Source organism: Panthera onca, chromosome B1 (assembly GCF_046562875.1).
Source record: "Panthera onca isolate mPanOnc1 chromosome B1, mPanOnc1 haplotype 2, whole genome shotgun sequence".
Classification (NCBI taxonomy): domain Eukaryota; kingdom Metazoa; phylum Chordata; class Mammalia; order Carnivora; family Felidae; genus Panthera; species Panthera onca.
In genome coordinates this window covers 96,809,513-96,829,639 of record NC_138342.1, presented here as the reverse complement: position 1 = coordinate 96,829,639, position 20,127 = coordinate 96,809,513, and the positions used below count along the sequence as shown (strand labels likewise).

Sequence of the window (20,127 nt, the reverse complement as noted above, 5' to 3'; positions counted from 1 at the left end):
TTCCTTTTCTTACAGAATCCATCCTTGAAAAAAAATCTTGGGGCACCTGGGTGGCTCAGTCGGCTAAATGTCCAACTTTGGCTCAGGTCATGATCTCATGGTTCGTGAGTTTGAGCCCCTCATCAAGCTTTGTGCTGACAACACAGAGCCTGGAGCTTCCTTCAGATTCTGTGTCTCCCTCTCTCTCTGTACTTTCCCTGCTCACGCTCTGTCTCTCTCAAAAATAAAAGAAAATAATTTTTTTTTAACCTGGGCTTTATGATAGGGTGGTAAAATTAAGTAAAAGAGCTCAGTTTTTTGTAACCAAATAAAAATTATAAAGTGAAAAAATTCAGTAAATTTAAAACTATATATTTAATAATAAGATCCATAATTATTAAAAATTGAGTATTTAGAATTTAAAAGTCAGTCTTTTCATGCAAAAGATGAAGTTAGTTTAGGTCTAAGTAATAATGAGAATTAAGTTAATATTTAATTATCGTTGAGTATAATTGTATGTAATTAGTAAACAAGGGGACTTAATGCAGTGTAAGAATAATTCAAATAGCAAATAAAGTGACAGAAACTATAATAAAAATATACTGAGGTTCCCACCATAAACCAGGGAATAAGATATGGAATGATACCAAAATTAAATGCTATATTCTGTTAATAAGCTATAATACCTATCAAGAACCAGATATTAGTTAAGAGAAAACAGACTTAGACAACAATAGAAAAAATTCAGTACTGGACTGTGGAAAAACTGCCTTATAATATAGAAATATCTAACAAATAATTGGAAATAATTAGTGAAGGGTGAAGCAGCCTTAAGAATTCTCCAAGTCTCTCTCTCTGATAATAACTGCACACATAACTTCTTTTCTTTTTTTAAGAGGTATTTATTTATTTATTTATTTATTTACTTTTAAGTAGGCTCTACACCCAACATGGGGCTTGAACTGACAACGCTGAGACCAAGAGTCGAATGCTCTACCGACAACCAGTCAGCCACCCTGCACACAATTTCAATTTGGCGCATCAAAGGCAAAAGGTCACATTTACATGTCTGTTGGCCTTACAGTTATTTCTGCATTTGGAATAGAACAATAGGCTGTGTAGTTTCATATGAAGTCACATTTTTGGACCAGATAAAGTGATATTTAACCAAGCCTCACTTTTAAAGAGTTTTTATTTTGACTGGTATAGAGTCAAACCACATAGGTTTCATATTTTATTTCCTTCAAATCATTAGTTCAAAGTCCTCTCTCATTATATGTAATTTATTCCTTTTTTCTTGCATCTCTTGAAACTCTTGACCATTTCAGTATCCAAAGTCAAATTATTTTTGAATATTTTACCTATTTTAAGTAACTCAAACATGTAAATAGTAATATCTGTAATATATGTATATTTTGCTAATATGCATAATATTAAAGAAACAAATTCATAAAGTACAATATAGAAGACAGAGATACAATCATACACATTTACTACTAATCATTGACAAGTATGACTTTTTCATGTATACCATTATAATCCCACTTATGAAGTTCTTGCTTTCAAAAGAACACACAGTCTAAAAAGAGTTATAGATGAGCCAAACTTTTGTTAACATAATATAAGGATGAGACTGTAAAGAGGGAATGAAATATATTAACAAAAATTACATAAGGTATCAATTCACAATTATATATCTAAATTCAAATAAGTCATTTGCAGAAGCAAAAGACAAATATATTCCATCAAAAAAAAAAAAAGGAATAAATGGTCATGAAAATATTAAAATTTAAAACAAAGCCAGAAGGATTTGAATATGTCTGTACCACTTATGAGCTGTGAGACCTAGGGCAAGTTGTCTAACCTCTCTAAGCCCCAATATATATCTTCACCTGTTAAAAAAATTAAATAAATAAAATAAAACCTACCACACAGAAAGCCTCTGAGGACTAATAGTGGGTATATAATAAACACTGTTAAGCAAATGACTTGTTAGAGAATCATATGAGAAACTTGTCTTCCCACCCTTTTCTAATTATCTGTGTCTGTTCTAAGCCAAATGCAAAAGTGTAGCAAAGAAAATCAAAAGAGTTATGTGTGTTTGTGTGCCTATATATGTGTGTATATTTAGAAATAATATTTCTAGACCCTGTGAAGCTGGCAGGAATTGGTAGCCTTATATATATTTTTAGTGAATTATCTGAAAGTGTTAGACATTTTAACAAGTGTGTTGTACAGGTATATATCCAAATTACTAGTACAAATACAGAAACTCAGTAGAATTTTTCATATTCAATCAAATTCCCTAAGAAGTATGGAAAGCAAATTGATATAAATTGCATTTCTAGCTTTTGAAAACATAATAAAAGACTCTAATGAATACATGCCACAGAGATTCACAATATAATATGAGTGCTTCCAGTAATAATGCACTATAAAAGGTAACTAAAGTCAGTCTGTGCATGAATTTAACAATTCTCTTATGTGTCTAATCCTACTAAATTTAATATCATTACAAATATATTATTCAAACAGTAAAGCATTTGGATTCCCTAATCTAATTCCCCCATGATTCCAGAACTACATTTCTAAGTTCTGGGCCTTTCTGTTTTTCCCTAATTCATTTATGATGTAACACAGTTCTTTAAATTTCAAAGATAGGGGAGTATTGAAAGTGAAGGTAGAAAAAAAAAAAAAAAAAGCAAAAGTGGTACTGATTTGGATGGAACCACCTCAAAGGAAGAAAAAAACTTTATTTAAAATGTGCAGTGGTACAACTGCCTAGGTGGCTCAGTTGATTGAGCATCTGACTCTTGGTTTAGGCTCAGGTTATGAGCCAAGACAAGGATGGAGCCCTACATTGGGCTCTGCACTGATAACAGGGAGCCTGCTTAGGATTCTCTTGTTCTCTCTCTCTCTCCCTCTTCTCTCTCTCTTTCTCTCTCTCAAAATAAACTTTAAAAACAGATAAAAATAAAAATAAAATATATAGTGGAGATCAATAAATAGGAAGTAAACATTATATATTGTACATATAATATATAATTATATATAATCTCTCCATATAATTGATTATAGAAAATAGTTGTATCAAAAAACCATGAAGGAGCGCCTGGGTTTCTCCGTAGGTTAAGTGCCCGACTTCGACTCAGGTCATGATCTCATGGTTTGTGAGTTCGAGCCCCGTGTCAGGCTCTGTGCTGACAGCTCGGAGCCTGGAGCCTGCTTCAGATTCTGTGTCTCCTCTCTCTTCCCCTCCCCAACTTGTGCTCTCTCTATGTCTCTCAAAAAATAAACAAAAAAAAAAATTAAATAAAAAGAAAATCATGAAAATTGTGGCTCTCATAATTGTAAGAACTATTTTTATTCATCAGGTGAACTTGTGATATAATTGCTTTACAAAAATATGTACCTCTTATAATCATGCAGTTAGATTTACTCTTAGAGGATATCTTAGTCTGGGAAACCCATGGAACAGAGCCTGAAACAAGAACTTAGAAGCAAGCAGTTTTCTAGGAGTTAATCACAGGGAGCATCGGCATCTGCTCCTATCACCAGTGTCTTTAAGGGTTGTTTTGAAGGGCACTAATTGCTTTTGTTTTCAGATTACTATTCAGAATGTTGGAATAAATCCATTTATGTCATCAGCTCTGCAGAAGCATTGAAACAGACAAGTTACAATTGGCACCAGGTGTATCAAAACTCATACAGAACTGTCCAAAGTCTTATTTGCAATTATGCGAGACAAAAAAAGATAGGCAACCCAGGCCTCTGTTATTGTCCACCACATGCACCATTTAAGTCTTTTTTGTCACTGAGTTTTCAAATTAGTGGCTTGTTTTTATATAAAGTTATGGGAACAAACTGTATTTGTCACTGTTTTATATTCATCATTGTCCTCTTACGCCATACATTCTAGATTTTTCTTAGCCTGAATCAGCAATTGAGCTGTTCTAGATTGCTTTCATGGTGGGTTGATTCCTCCTTAAAGAGTCCCTCTTCTTGTTAGAGCTATGGTCACTATAAAAGCATGGAAGTACCAAGAGACAATCCAGCATATCCCCTGAATGCTGGACACATTCCACCTTGCCCCCATTATGTACCAACCACTCTAGCCAAATAACCTAAAATTTTTCACTAATATGTCATGTCTCTGAATTTTTGTAGAGTTTATTTTCCATAAACAGACATCCATATGTCTTAGCATGACATATTAAATATAACACCATTTCCTGCTCACTAGATTCAATTTTCATGATGTAATTAAAACAGTGAGCCAGTGTGATGTTCTGCAAAATATCAGAATAATCAAGGTACTGCAGATTATTTTTGAGCAGAGAAAAGAAAGTAACATTAACCTATCCTTAAGTCAAAATAATATGTTCCTGTGTTCTTTTCACAAAATGCAAACAGCTTTAGGTCCTCTCAACTGAGGAGAGTAGAAAGAATGCATTTATCATGTTAATAGCAGTATACTCAGTGTCCAAGGCTGTCTTGATACATTTAGGTAAAAATACCTCTTACAGGGCTACAAATGTGACTGGGGCTAACAACTGGTTAAAATCATGATAATCCACTACCATTTGTTACAATCCATTTGGTTTCTGCAAAACCAACATAGTTGAAATAAACATAGAAATGAGAGAGACCACAACTCCCACTTCTTTTAAGTCTAAGAAGGTAGATGAATTTCTTCCTGAGATAGATTACTGCTTTATTTTACTATTTTGTCTGATAGCACTGGGACAGTTTCAAAGCTTTCCAGGTGTCTTTGCCCACCACAATGGCTCTCATTCCATTGTTCACAGATTTTTGCCAGCTGCTAATTCATTCCAAGTAGTCAGCCACTAGTATCACTTCTAGTAAGGGTGATCTTTATGTATATCTCTGTGACCAAGTTTTTACCTTAAATTGTAGTTTCTGTAATTTGGAGCTTAACTTGTCTACCCATGTCTGAAAAGCAAGTCTAGATAAATTCACAGATGTGAGTATAAAAGAAAAAGACACTTCTGACAAGCGCCTGGGTGGCTCAGTGGGTTAACTGTCCTACTCTTGATTTTGCCTCAGGTCATGATCTCACAGTTCACGGGTTCATGTTGGGCTCTGTGCTTAACAGTGCAGTGCCTGCTGGGGATTCTCTTTTCCTCTCTCTGTCCCTCCCCTACTTGCCCTCTCCTTCTCTCAAAATAAACAGTCATTTAAAAAAAAAAAAAAAAAAAAAGGCACTTCTGAAAGCAAGGACATCCAAGTTCTAGTCTTGCATCTTCACCAAGCACAGATGTTTTGCGCTCAGGCAAATCACGTAAACTGTCATTTTAGCATTCTAACTACTAAAGCAGGAGGTTGGACCAGATGATCATTTCATTATTCATTGTAATATATACATTACAGCAATGTAATATGGGAGATTTTGTCAAATATCTGTAACTTTCAAGTCAGATATCTAAAACATTGCTAAAGTAGAAAAACAGTTGCTGCATATTCATATCCAATCATTGCCATGTAAGGGATTAATATTAACAAATAATTCATATTGAATGTTTATGGTGTTAAATGCTTTATATTGATTACCCATTTTATTCTCTTTCCAAAATTCTGAGGCTGATATTATTATAATTCCCTTACATAAATGATAAAATTGATGATCAGAGAGGACAATGTGTTCAAGATTAATCAAGCTAGTAATTAACAGAAAGGGATTGCCAAAGACCATGCTCTGAGCCTCCAGATTATACAACTACTTTTAGCTGTCTACCTATTAAATAGCCTATTAAGAAAAAATGGAAATGTCGAAATCAGTTCTAGCAGTTTTTTATTTGTTCAACTCTGCCAAAGTGATGACTCTAATAGTTCTAGTAAGGGGGAATTTTTCTTAATTTGGCATTTATCCAGCTAGTGTTCTTTATTGTGACTGTTACTAAGGACAAATACTGATTTAAAGGTGACACAAAACATTTCTACAGAACTTTCTGGAGCTTTGTGGTAGAGATCTTAACTTTTCTTTTTTGCAGACTATGAGAGTCAAAGACAGAGAGGAAAAAAAAGGAAGCAGTTAAAAAGAAGATCTTTGCAACCTCTCCAGAATTTCTTGATTACTTCTCATCTGGTCTAATTTTTCCCTGATGAGAAGCTGTGCTTGAGAGTAATAAGTACTGCATGAACTAAATACATCACACTTGACTGTCTGCATAATGGCACTGGTGGAAAGGAATCAAATGGATTTAGGTTTCATCAACCTGAAGCTATTGATTTTTCAGCTTTCCATGAGCAGCAAAATGGAGTTAGCAAAAACCACTTTTTGCACTCAAAAGAGTGAACAGCAAGGGAATACCAAGCCATACTTGAATATAATGTGCATTTCTTAAACAGACTGCAATTCGCCTGACTCCTTCAACAGTAATAGCACACCTCTACTTCACAAATAACACACAGAGGTATTTTGTTAATGTTATAGTACTGATAATCTGAAGTTACACCATTCATCATAAATTTAAAGTTCATTAATCAGCAGATCTTATCTTTAGGTAGGATATATATCTTTAAAAATATACACAGAAGGAATGATTTTGAAAAAAATATTTTCTGAAAGAGGTATAGTAAAAGCTATGCTTCAGTTTGACTCTGAACACTTATTTGAAGATCTTAAATGCCTCACTACTATCAAAAAATAAAATAAAAAACATTAGATAACATAGCACATATTTGCCCCATTATAATATATTTTGGAAAAATTAATTGGCCCATTTTCTGTGATTTTTTAATAACACTATTATAAACCAACAACAAATGGTTGTATTTTTTTCCATTTAAATCTATTTTATATCAGTTATGAAAGGGCAAAAGAGGAGTTTGGTTTTGTTTTTTTTTGCAAGCAGGAAAATTAGAGTAAACCTCATTTAAAGTATGCTTGGCTTTCTGAAATTCACCTTTTTCATTTCTTAAATCTTTTTTTTTAATTCTATCCAAATTATTTAATTCTCAGAAACAAGCAGGCATATTTACTTATTAGTTACAAGCTTATCACATGAAATTAAACACCAGGATGTGCAGTAATTAGAAATCACCTCACCCTGGAAAATGGGATGATGACGGAGTCCTTGAATCAGTAGAGGTTAAAACTGCATGTTCAGAGCACCTTTGTATAAACCTGAAAAAGGCTTCTGATTAGAGATATTGTATGAACGGCACTACAATTAAAAGTTATATTTAATCTAGCAGAGTTTATTTTAAGCACTGTGACCTTAGAACTGTATCATATAAGTAGAATAATTTGGCAAAAAGTAATACACAATGCCCTTTCCTCAACTTTGTCTTGAGTTCAAACATTTTTCAAGGAATCATTTAGTATTAGTAACAATATTAATATAAAATACATATAAATTATGAGGTATAACACACTAACATAAAGGACCATGGCAATTATGAGTTGTTTAAATAGGAAAAAAGGTTAAGCCTGACCACCACCTTCACTTTATGGATGAGTAAATATAGATACAGGATGCAAAACCTGAAACTACAGAAGTAAAAGCAATTATCTGTCAATATTCTTAAATTTGCAGTTGGGACTATACCTCTAAGCATAATAACAAAAAGAGAAATAATCTAGAACCTGACTCAGCTAACACAAGATAGACATTCTCATTATAAAAATGTATTTGGAATAATACATAAAAATAAACTTAATGGATACCTGTTTATCATTAATGGTATCATCCCTTAAACAAATCAAAACAGAATAAAGGTACTAGATTTATGACAGAATTTCCAGGGACATTATAAACACAATTTACTAATCCTTATTCTTATTTCCTAATATAAATAAAACTCACATATCTCTTCTAATATCTCCTCTTCCCCAATAGAAACCTGAAAGCATTTCTTACACACACATTTCATTTCCTGAATGGTGGTGGAGGTCAGAGGGAATTAATTACTAGCTTTGCTACTATCATCTATACCTGTTAGCAGCCTCCACACCAAACCACACTGTGGACTACTGGTCTAGTTACACAGATTTGCACATGATAAGATTCTAGAACATGAAGTAAAGGAGGATCACAGTTCAATACAACCCAACAAGTCTACTAAAATTACTAAATTTTTAGAATTCTGAGAATTTGTCAAAGAAGAGATAATGATGAAAAATGAGATAATTAACAAGCTGAAATGAACAAAGTGATTAGAATGCATGTAAAAATCACTTGCAAGAAAAAAGACATTGGAAGGTAATTAACACAAAGCCATATTAAATTCAAATTTAGATTCATAAAGAACTGAATGCTACAAAAAATAAAATCAGAAAACTAAAAGAAAAGTTGAGAACCACTCATAGCATATGAAGTAAAGAAACAAGATAAAAACAATAGCTGAGAAGTTGTTAGAAATCCTGAAATGGTGATGCAACATCTAGAAGTAACCAGAACAGAGCAGAAACGATAACCAAATTAAAACAGATTTTTAAAAAACAGTGCTTTTAAAAAGAACTAAAACTTATAAATGGTAATAGCTCATTGATATTTCTCAAAGTAAAAATAGGTCACCACCCTTAAAATAGATAGGTGGAATTTTTTTAATCAAATAATCTAGAAGTATTCAGACAGAAAAACTAACCAAACAAAAATCAAGAGTGGCCAAGGATTTCACAACAATATTTAGTGGTGGAAGATCATTTTTGTTTTCTAATACTGAGAATTTTTCCTAGGCTATCAAGGTAATAAGGTAGAGACCCCAAAATTTGAGAAGACAGCAGCATGGGAATATTAACACCATGGAATATACAAAATACAATTCACAAATGGTATTTCAAAAACACAACTAAAAATCATCACATGAGCACTTAAATAAGTTTTCTCTAAGTAATTTTTATACATAATTTTATAAAACTTATTGTAAACATTAAATCTGAAAGATAACTTCTGAAAGTGAAGATAGAAAGCCACAAAATTCCTGAGAAAACAAATCTAATAAACTGATATGTACATATGTATATGTGTGTGTGTATACATCTCAAATTAGGTAGATGATGTAAGAAGATAACAAGAGGGAAAATTGCTCATTTCACTTAGGTTAATGCTAGCTACTTCCACACAAGATCTCATTCCTGCTAAGCCTTTAGATGACTCTTTCCTTGACCACAAATCTTTTATAACTACAACTGGAGAAGTCATCTTAAGACCATAGGGAAAGACCAAGATAATATTAGTGACATTGGCCCCCTTGGACTTCTCTAAACTAACACCAGCTATGACATACTTCCAGATATGTTTTATAAGAAAAATAAACTCCTATTTCTATAAGTAAATATAATTTAATTTTCAATTATTTACGGTAAAATGCAACCTCAACTTTAAGACATCACTAAATCCTTACTCACTCTTAAAACTCCTAATAAAAAACTGAATTAGTACATTACATTTAGCAATGAGTGTAAGTATAAAATGACCACTAGTGAAATTTAAACCACTACGTACACTACCTTTTTTTTTCTAGATTTAAAATATATACTGGAGCACCTGAGTGGCTCACTCAGTTAAGCATCCGACTTCGGCTCAGGTCATGATCTCCTGGTTCATGGGTTCGAGCATTGTGCACGGCTATGTGTGGACAGCTCAAGCCTGGAGCCTGCTTCAGATTCTGTGTGTGTATCTCTCTCTCTGCTCCTCACCTGCTTATGCACGCACGCACACTCTCACATAAAAAAATAAAATAAAATAAACCTTTAAAAAAATTAAAAATAGAACCACCATATGATCCAGCAATTCCACTGCTATTTATCAACATATATATATACATATACACACATATATATGTGTGTATATGTATATATATATGCACACCCAAGTTCAGCGCAGCATGATTTACAATAATAAAGACATGGAAGCAACCAAAGTGTCTTTATGTGAACGAATGGCTCAAGAAGATGTGATACGCATATATACACATACATGCATGTGCACACGCACACCACTCAGTGTAATGCTATTCGGCCATTAAGAAGAACAAAATCTTGCTGTTTACAACATGGATGGCCCTTGAGGATGTTATGCTAAGTAACATAAGTCAGAGAAAAGACAAATGCTATATGACCTCACTTATATGTGGAATTAAAAAACAATAAAACCAAGTTTGTAGATACACAGAACAGATGGGTGGTTGCCAGACATGGAGGATGAGGGAGGGTAGGGGACAAAATAGGTAAAGGAGGCAAAAAAGTACAAAGTTCTATTTATAAAATTAAAAAGTCATGGGTATGTTATGTACAGCATGGTGACTATAGTAAATAATCCTGTATTGCATATGTGGAAGTTGCTGAGAGACATTAAAAGTCCTCATCACAAGAAAAAGCAATTTTTTGTAGCTATGTAATGTGACAAATATTAATTTGACTTATTGTGGTGATCATTTCACAAATATACAAACATGTTGTAAAATTGAAACTTATATCAATTATACTTAAATAATTAATAATTATCACTATTATCAGTTCAATTTTTATATACATTGCAAAATACTAGCTGCCAGTTCTCCTAAGAAAGAGCCAAATTGAACCAAATCTCTGTCTTGCTTCTCTGTTCCTTGAGTGTCCTACCTCTGCAGGACTCATTTTCTAGTCTGGAGACATGATGCAAAAAAAAAAAAAAAGGTTTAAAGTAATTTCTATACTCAACATGGGGCTTGAATTTACAATCGCAGTATCAATAGTAATATGACTGAGTCAGTCAGGCACCCCCATGATGCAAAATTTTATCAATTTCACCTTTCAATTCATTAATTGTTTTTATTTTATCCAAGTCCTCTTTCTTTTTCTCTCATTACTCTGAGCTGAGCACTTACTATAATAATATAATATCTTCTCAACTCTTTGTGTCCTCTTTCTTTTTCTCTCATTACTCTGAGCTGAGCACTTACTATAATAATATAATATCTTCTCAACTCTTTATATGGCAATTTGTTTTACTTAATCTTCTACTTTCTGCAGTGGCTTCCTTTTAACAATTTTCTAATTTGTTGGTTTTGGCCACTCGCTTTTCATGTTAGTGGCTTTTCTTAAACATCTGATAGTCCTTTACTGTCCTATTACATTTAATATTGAGACACTTGAGGTTGACAGGAAGCTCTCCATATAGAATTGGTTGACTGGACGCCTTTACAGTGGGAAGATCTGCAAGGAGTCTGTCTTTAGTGGCATCCTATTTCCTGCTGCAGGACACATACCAGATTGCAGTGTTTATGCCCTGAGAGGGTGGGAAATGGCTACTTGGTTTCTACTTTTTACTAAATCCTGTTTATGGCCTCAGGCCTGGTCATGCCCTTTTCTATGCTGGTAGTTCCCAAGTGTTGTGTTTCTCCAGAAGGCAAACCTTTAGAGCCAGAGCTTGCACCCAATTTAAAGTAGAGAGTGTAGTTCTTGTATCTACCTGACTTTAGCAAGGTTTTCAATTAATTTTTAGTTTCCCTTTTGCAGTTTAAGGGAATAGCTGGTAGCAGTTTACTGGAGAATCCCTCAAGAGTCCCGTCAACACTGAGAGAGGCCCACATGAAGGCCCTCCTTGGAGTGAAGTGTCTGTAAGGTCAATGACTTATTTATGGTCTTGTAGTCTCTTCAGAGTGGAAAGGCAATTCAGACAGAGGTACAGTAGACTGTGAGTACTCAGGCAAAGGAGGGCAGAAGGGAATAGTAACAGTCACATCAGTCTAAATAGTCTTTTTTTTTTTTTAAGGCATCTCTTGTGTCTTTAACTTTTCATTACTCTTTTGCTATGAATCTTTCAATGAAATTATTATTCTATAATCCTGAAGTCTTTTGGAAACTTATGCATGCCCATCAAAATAGGTTTCTCATTGCATTTGTCTGATTTGGGTATTCTCACTTTTAAATGCACTCCTCAGATGAAAAATCTTATCTAATTGGAATGCTTCCTGTAAAGGCCATTGTAATTCTGGGACCACGGTTCTTAGCACAGGAAGCAGGTGTGCCAGAATGTGGTGTGCTCAGTTCTTTGAAACTTGAGGATCCCATTTCTTTGGCTAAGCCTTGGGTCTCTTGGCACATACCTAAGATGGATGTGCCACTGGGTTGGGGATTTTATAGTATTTTACAGTGTACCTATCAGCACAGAAATTTTCTTGAGGTTAGCTAGTGACCCAGTATCAACCTAACCCATTCCATGACCAACTTATCCTAGCACAGGAGTTTACAGTTAGGTGGCAAGTCCTCTAATAACTTTTAAATGCTTGACACCTGGCCACCAATTTTGTGGCTTTGGCTTCTGACATTTGCATTACCAACAGGCCTGTTATGCCTTTCAAGAGATGACTTCTTTACAGTGAGCTTTTAATACTCTAATTTTTGCCTACTTAGATTTTGATATGCTGTTGATTAAAACAGTCTGGATTTCCTGCCTTATATCCCCCCGAAGACCCCCTCACAGCAGTTCATACTGTGCACTTACTCTGTGGCTTTGAAGTTACCTAAAGGCTGTCACTTTCCTTTCCAAAATTCAGGAGTACCAATTATTTCCCTTTTGAAACAATTCTCCCTAATAAAACCAGACTTCTTGTTTCTGAGATCCACCAGGTCCTCCCTGAGGAGCTTACCTTATTGATGAGATCGGCCACAAACCCAAATATTGTGGCCTACTAAGTCTCACCATGAAAATCTGGATTCTCTCACACTCCAATTTTTTATCCAGAAGGATTACGGTAAACAAACTTCAAACGTTCAGAACGCAAAATAAGCGGAGCTAGAACCGAGAAAAGCTTACCGCAGATCCCTGGAGAGCAACGGAAACAGCCTGTGGGTCCCTTCACCTGCGTCTAGGAGCAGTACTGAGACTTTAGCAGCCTGCATCCGACCTCACCACCGAAACTCTCAAGTGGAAACGAAATAACTTTGCAATGAGTTTGATGTCCTTCATCCAAGGGAAAACAACCCGTGAGCTGGGAGCCTCGCGGTGCCTCGCGAGACAAAGGCCAGGGTTGGCCACCTCCCGAGGGATTTTGGGTAAGCGCGTTTCCTAGAGCGTGAGGAGAGGCGGCACAGAGAGCGGGCGTGATTGGCTGAGAAGCCCGCTTTTCTAAGCCAAGGTAAACTCAACTGCAGCCGAGCTGGAGGATTGTCATTGGTGTGTGTTAGGTTTCTTTGACCGTGAGGGTGAGGCTTTTCCCGAAATGTCGGCCGTCTCAGGTTTGCACTGGTGACGTGGGCCTGGCCACCGGAGCCGCCTGCATTTTGTCAATACGGAGGACCTCTATCGGTTGTAAGGAAGTGACAAACTTTTATACAAAATACAAACTTTTATAGCAAGTCCTGTTTTCAGCTCCCCATCTTACCTCTGCTTCTTCAATGACTAAAGTTTCCAAGAGCTGTGGAAACAGTCATTTTTCATGTCAGCCATGCCCCCTGGAGGCATTGTGTTGTAAATTGGTGAAGTGAGGAGCCAGGCTTTTCCACTGCAGTGATTTGCTCTCTTGTTCTTTTTGACCTCATGGGGTTTTATATATTTAGAATGCCTACATTAGTGAGTTTTCATGAGGAGATAAATGTGACCTGTCAATCCTTTTTGTCTAAACAGAAGCTTCAGTGTCAAGTTATTAGAAAGGATATCATTCTTTTTTTTTAATGTTTATTTATTTTTGAGAGACAGAGAGACAGCACGAGCGGGGTAAGGGCAGAAACAGCAGGAGACAGAATCCCAAGCAGGCTCCAGGCTCTGAGCTAATCTGCACAGAGCACCATGCCGGGCTTGAACCCACACCTGAGCCAAAGTCCAACTGAGCCTCCCAGGTGCCCCATAAGGATGTAGTTCTTAAGAAAAGCATTGGTTTTGCGATATTTGAATATACATGATTGATATGATTGGTATAAATGTATCAAAAATACTTCTATGCATTTTATCTCATATAATCGTGGATTTATCTAATGTATTTATCAATGGCCTATATAGGCCAAGCAAATGCAAATTTTATCTTGCCTGAGGCTCTAGAATTGAATCCATATTTTTATAAAAATCTAGCACCAAAATTTGGATAATAACTTTATCATAAGGTTTGAAGCAACTCATAGTATATTTTTTATTATTTTACCTTATTACCATTATGAGCTATTCGTTCTTATTTAATGCTTCCTTCTTTAAGTGAAATGAAGAAAAAAAATTGCAACTGATTGATGCTCAGTTTAGCTGATTTCTAATTGAAAATTTAAATTTATGCATTATAACTAACACTTTAATTTAAAAATGAATTTCAGCTACATATTCATGATAGGGAAATAATTTCTAAGTATATATTTTTAAAGATTACTGTTGTCTTTTTTTTTATTTTTTTCCTAAGTGACTGAAGCCATATTTTTCCTGAGAGCAAATAAGCTTAGACCTCAAAGGATTTTCTTCGGAAGTTAAATAATCCACTTAGGAAGGAAGTGAAAACCCACAATGCTCTAATGGAATTTAAACATAGCAAAACCTCTTCTTCCCCCATTCTATCATTAACTGGCATGAGGGATTTTTGATGAAGTTTAAAAGACTTCTTCAATAAATTCCCACAAGCAAGCCAAAGTAAGGACAAAGTGGTAATTTGAATTTTTGAGTTTTAGTTTCTTGTTTGATTTTATATAATAGTTCTGTCTTACTTTTAGCCAGTTTATTGTTTTCTGTAATTTGGCCTTTGAAATAAAACCAATATTGTTGTTTGTTCTAATATTAAAAGTCAGTAAGAAGGGAAACAGGAAAGGCAGAGTATGAAAATTTTAAAACAATATTCCTGGAATTCACTGACAAATAATCTTTTCTCATTAATATATGCAGGTGTGCCTTCCCAACCATAAGGAATAGGTTTCTGAAATTATTTGGTGGGAATATTTTCAGTGTGAGTCTTAAGACTTTTTTTAGGAGTATTTTCGTAAAATAGACCCAAGTGCCTAAAATAAAATGACAAAGACATAAATACAAGATCAATGATGTGTTACATTTTCTTAAAATATGAAGTATCAGAGTCAACTATTTAACGTTTAATTACCTATGTTTACTCGCTGTAAACTTTACAAGATAGTCTCACCATAGAACAGTAATAAAATGCTAGAAGTTTTCTTTTTTTAAAAAAATATGCATAGTGAAACTTTATTTCAGTCTTATTCTGTTTTCTGAAATTACAGCTCAAAATCCTAGACTTAGCTCTTCTGGTCTCAGAGCTATAAAGCCTTTTAAAGTAGAAAAAAAAATGAAATGAAATTTCAGTAAGGTACCAATAAACAAAAAATATATTAATAAAGATAACTAAATAACATTCAAACACAGTTCTAGGAGAAATAAATAGTTTGAACTATATACCATGCCATAATATTTTCTATTGCTTCTTACACATAGAACTCCTTACTTCCTAAGACTTCATTCCTAAGACTAGTTTGAAGATTTGGCTTTTCTTTTTTCTTTCTTTCTTTCTTTTTTTTTTTTTTTTTTTTTTTTTGTTGTTGTTGTTGTTTACTTTTTTTGAGAGAGAGAGAGAGAGAGAGAGCATGAGTGGAGGAAGGGTAGAGAGAGAGGGAGACACAGAATCTGAAGCAGACTCCAGACTCTGAGCTGTAAGCACAGAACCCACCACAGGGCTTGAACTCACCAACCATGAGATCATGACCTGAGCTGAAGTCAGTTGCTTAACCAAATGAGCCACCCAGGCATCCAGAAGATTTGGCTTTTCTACCCAGCTTCTTTTAATTCTCCTGGGGTTTAATTCTCCTGCTCTACTTTCTACTTTAGCTTCTTAAGTCTTTCAACAAGGTCTAAGGTATGCTGTGGTAATAGCAATCCTAAATTTTCATTGGCTTAACTCAATATTTATTTTTGCTCACACATCACTGAGGATGTAAGAAAACATCTCAGAGCATCGGCCCTTATAATTACTCAGAATTCCAGGCTGCTCTTGAAATTATGGCACCTTCACATCAGCATGTTTTCACAAACAATGAAGCAAGGAGGAGTTGAACTGAAAAATATATTACTGACTTCCAACATAAGATGCCTCACTCTCTTCACATTAGATTGGCCAAAACAAATCACATGATCAGTATTTAATTCAAGGGGATAGGGAAATGCAATTTTCTCCAATGCCCAGAAATACAGAAGGACCATATTTTGTTGAATAGTGGTAACATCTACCAAGATTCTTTTTTAACTGCTATTAAATAATTTGTAAATTAATATAAATTAGAATTATAATTTTGAGGTTGTCTTAAAAGTACAACAAAATAGATATGTAGAGTTTTGCATCAAGGAAGAACTATAGTAACTATAACTTTATCCATACTTCTGCCCTTATGTATTTATAAGTTCTAAAGTAGTTTAGTAGACCCATACCCCTTTCTATAAATAAGAAACTTGAAAGAATAACTTTTTAACTTCCATCAAGGAAAAATATTTTTAAGGGGTGCCTGGTTGACTCAGTTGGTTAAGTGTCCAACTCTTGATTTCAGCTCTGGTCGTAATCTCACAATTGATATGTTCGAGCCACTCATCAGGCTCCATGCTCACAGCACGGAGCCTGCTTGGACTTCTCTCTCCTTATGTCTCTGCCCCTCCTCAGCTTGCTCGTTCTCTCTTTCTCTCTCTCTTTCAAAAATAAATAAACTTTAAAAAAGAAAAAAAGTTTTAGTTTCCTCACAGAAACTAAAGAAAATAAAATTGTATCAAATTATCTCCTTTGGTCTCATGATATCCATGTATTTTACACTGATGACTACATTATATTTTTCCTTGTGAAATGAATTATACCAGAAATATTCCTGCATTTTTTTTCTTTCAGCTAATTTCCTTTTTTTTTTTTTCTGAAATGTTTTAGAGACTTGGAAAAAAACCTAGTGCTATTCCAGCTTGTAGTCATAATATCTTCATTTTAACTATGCTTTAATTTTATCAAATTTGAGAGGATTAGGAGTTCCCTATACTGACAAACTTTTAAATAATTGACTGACTTACCCTCTTGCATCATGAAGGTTTCATTCTTTTTTTGTTTTGTTTTTTTAATGTTTATTTTTGAGACAGACAGTGACGGAATGCAAGTGGGTTGGGGTAGAGAGAGAGGGAGGCACAGAATCTGAAGCAGGCTCCAGGCTCCGAGCTGTCAGCACAGAGCCTGACACGGGGCTTGAACTGACAAGCTGTGAGATCATGACCTGAGCCGAAGTCGGACGCTCAACCGACTGAGCCACCCAGGCACCCCAAAGTTTCATTCTTAAATAGATCATTCATATCAGCCAAAAATATGCTCTACATACCAGCATTATAATGTCCTCTGGTTGTTTCTCTAAGACTAGTGTCTAAATTCCTTCTTCATAGCCAAACTTCAAAAGTTGTTTATAGTCACCACTTCCTTACCTTTCATTCACTCATTTTTAATGATATTTGCTATTGTTTTCTATTTTTATAAATAAAGAAAATGGAAGAAAGTAGTAGCTTTTTATATTCCCCTTATCCCAAACCAGCTATTATTATTTTGTTGTTATTGGTACTACTATCACATTTTGATTTAAGAATCTATTGTTTCCAAAAACCACTGTGCTGTTCTTGTTCTATCTCAAATCAGGTTGCAATATTTGCATGGGTCTATTTCAGTGCCCTGGGTCTAGATCTAAGCTCTTTCCTCAGTACCCTTTGTATATGTGTTTGTCATACTAAATCCTCCTTATGTTAGTTACTGCATCTTTTAGCTACCTTTTAATATCTAGAAGGCCCAGTCTTTAAACATTGTTCCTTTTCTAGAATGCCTTTTAATATTCTTGGTACTTGACTCTTTCATACAAACATTTGAATCATATTGCTAAATAAAATGTAAAATTGAGTGAAACAAACCACATTGAGAATTTTATTAGAATTATAGCCTATCAGTTTAAGTTTATATCATAACAGTGTTGAATCTCTCAATCCTTGAAATAGTTGTATTTCTACCATTTTTTTCAGATTTGCCTTAATGATTTACAGTAAAATTTCATACTTTGCTTTCTATAAATTTTATACATTGAAGAAGATTTATTCCGGGGCCCCTGTCTGGGTGGCTCAGTCAGTTGAGAGTCTGACTTGGGCTCAGGTCATGATCTCACAGTTCATAAGTCTGAACCCCGCATCCTTCTAAGTGCAGAGCCTGCTTGGGATTCTCTCTCTGCCCCTCATACTTTCTCTCTCTTTCTCGTTCTCGTTCTCTCTCTCTCTCAAAATAAACTTAAAAAAAAATTTATTCCTGGGACGCCTGGGTGGCTCAGTCAGTTAAGCATCTGACTTCAGCTCAGATCATGATCTCATAGCTGGTGAGTTGAGCCCTGTGTAGGGGCTCTGTGCTGACAGCTCAGACCCTGGAGCCTGCTTTGAATTCTGTGTCTCCCTCTCGCTCTCTGCCCATCACCCCCCCCCTCTCAAATATAAACATTAGAAAAATTTTTTTTAATTTATTCCTTAAAAAAAGATTTATTTCTATTTTTTGTTACCCTTGTAAATGATCACTTTTTATTTTATTTTACTAAGAAATGTGTCATTTGCTGCTGGATTTTAGAAATGAACTGATTTTTGTATTTTATTTTAGTTTAGTTTAGTTTTAAGTAATCTCTACACCCAATGTGGGGCTCAAACTCACAACCTCAAGATCAAGAGTCACATGCTCTCACGACTGAGCCAGCCAGGTGCCCCATTTTTTTTATTTTTTATTTTGTATTTTTGTATCCTAAACTCTGTCATTAACTCTATTGGTTTAGCAGTAGATTTTGGGGAGGTTTTCTCTGTGGAGAATTACATCTTATGTAAATAATAAAAACTCCTTTTTATTCCTATATCTACTTTGTTTTTCCCCTGTCTGCACCAACAAGGACCTCATTATTATGTTTTATTGGGTATAATGATGACAGGCATCCTTGCATTGTTCCTGATGTTAGAAAGAATGCTTTCAGTTTTTCTTCAATCAAGTGTGATATTTGTTAATTATTTTTGTACATGTACTAAGTTAAAGAAAAGACTTTCTGTTTCTTTTGCTAAAAATTTAATACAGAATGAATGTTGAATTTGATTGCCTATTTTCCTTTATTTATCAATGTAATAAGATCCTTACCTTTTCATTTGTAATATGTTAAAATATATTAATCACTCGAAGAATTTTGAATTGTATTATTTTCATTGGACTGCATGCCAAGTAAAGACCAGCTTCTGATTGTGAATACAGAGGCTATTTTTTTCTCTACCCACTATCAAGGTCAAGATTTAAGTTTTTCAATCTGTCTTTTTCTGTGTGGTGGGGGGTTTAATTTTCATTAAGCTGTTAAGATTCTGTTTTATGTGGAGTCTCCAATCCAGGTCTGCACCAAAGGCAGACTAGAGGCATGCCCTCCATGTCTTATGCATTCCTGAAAGTAGAAGCTCAAGGTACCAGAGTTTGCAGGAACTCTACTGAAAACTAGCTTTGGTGCTCTTGAAATAAATTTTTAGTCCCAAGATGGAGCCACTCCTGCACAGGTGCAATGTCAGCAAACCAAAACTTAGATAAACTTCATGCCCTTGTAAATGCTCAGCTTGAACACAAACACCATATATCCAATCAGCCAGTCCCCAAACTCTAAGCCACTTTTAGGCATTTGTACCCCAAACAAGGCTGACTGTGTGGACCCAGCCAATCAGATATTTTCTACTGTGTCTTCCTTTTTCTTTGTTCTTCATCTAATAAAAGCTTCCTGCCCTCTGACCCATTTTGCAGTTCTCCAAAGAGAGACTGTCTACTTCATAAAGTGTTAAAGTTTGTTTGTATCACCTAAATTGTTTTCTTTAATATTTTTTTAACAGTTTTTGGTGACAAGAAATGGGATCCAAAGCTGACTGCAAACACCCTTGGACCAAGGACATGCACAGGCTAGATGCCCAATGATCCCTTTGAATTTACTGTTCCTCCTCTTCTTATCTAAGAGCCTTGGGTAAGTCATCCGTGGATTTGAGCTATCTATAACTGGAATCATATAATATATTCCATTTTATGTCTGGTTCTTTCATTAGATATCAAAAATTTCATATTCAGCCTTGGTGTTCTGTATGGCAACAATTTGTATATTCTCATTACTAAGATATATTTGCTTTTACAGATAGGACAAAATATGTTTATTCATTCTTCTATCAATAGTCTTTGGGC

The 20,127-nt window shown here is 34.8% G+C and overlaps 1 protein-coding gene across 5 annotated transcripts in view; it reads left to right on the top strand.

Moving 5' to 3' along the window:
* Window positions 1-20,127, top strand: part of LOC132692166 (bifunctional heparan sulfate N-deacetylase/N-sulfotransferase 4) — a 411,890-nt gene that overhangs the window by 23,170 nt on the left and 368,593 nt on the right. For 3 of the 5 annotated variants that reach the window (XM_060654309.3, XM_078445800.2, XM_078445802.2), the window contains exon 2: window positions 19,788-19,915. The gene's annotated coding sequence lies outside the window, so the exon portion shown is untranslated. Of the gene's footprint in view, window positions 1-19,347; window positions 19,916-20,127 lie in introns of those variants that run through there. The other 2 variants (XM_078445801.2, XM_081795565.1) reach the window with 2 other exon arrangements.